Below are 756 nucleotides of genomic sequence, written 5' to 3'. Positions count from 1 at the left end.
CGAACGATACCCGAAATTTTCGGGTCTGGTTCAGGTATCGGGTCGGGTTCGAGTCGGGTCCAATATTGATAGCTCTAGCAATAGTTAAAAGACCGTCAAAATTTTTACAGACACTGCCTTCGTAAGCTATTTATAAATTTGTAAAATTATAATTTTTAATATTTCAGAAAAGTTTCTTCTTTCTCAAGGCATAATGGAGATTATTTTTTCTATAAAATTACATCTTATTTTATTTAATAATACAAATTAAATATTTATAAAGGTCGAAGCTGCGAAAGAGATATAATCATCGCTACAATTTACACCATAAATCATTCCTAATGTTAAACTTTGTTATAAACAACTTTTTATAAAAAAATTTCTAATTCATAATAAAATATATTTCGTTCAATACTCTTATTAAAAAAAAATCTAACATACACTGCGGGATGTATCAACCATTTAAATGTGCTTTATTATAAATGAAAATCTCTAATGTTAGGCAACATTTTAATTGTGTTTTATTATTATTAAGAAATAAATTATTTATATTTGCTTTATACAAATACTTACTCTATAAATATCATTTCATGTAAAAATTATATTTACTAAACAAAATAAAATTTGATTTTCCAAATTTATTCAGCATACTCTAATGTCCTCATCCTCGTGCAGACAATATTATCTTACCCTACACAAAACGTCAAAACATGGAATCATGCTTATTCCTAGAAAATTATACAAATACAATGCATCAAATTTGACGCCAAAATACTC

This window comes from Dendrobium catenatum, unplaced genomic scaffold (assembly GCF_001605985.2).
Source record: "Dendrobium catenatum unplaced genomic scaffold, ASM160598v2 fragScaff_scaffold_932, whole genome shotgun sequence".
Taxonomy (NCBI): Eukaryota; Viridiplantae; Streptophyta; class Magnoliopsida; order Asparagales; family Orchidaceae; genus Dendrobium; species Dendrobium catenatum.
This window is presented reverse-complemented; position numbering follows the sequence as displayed.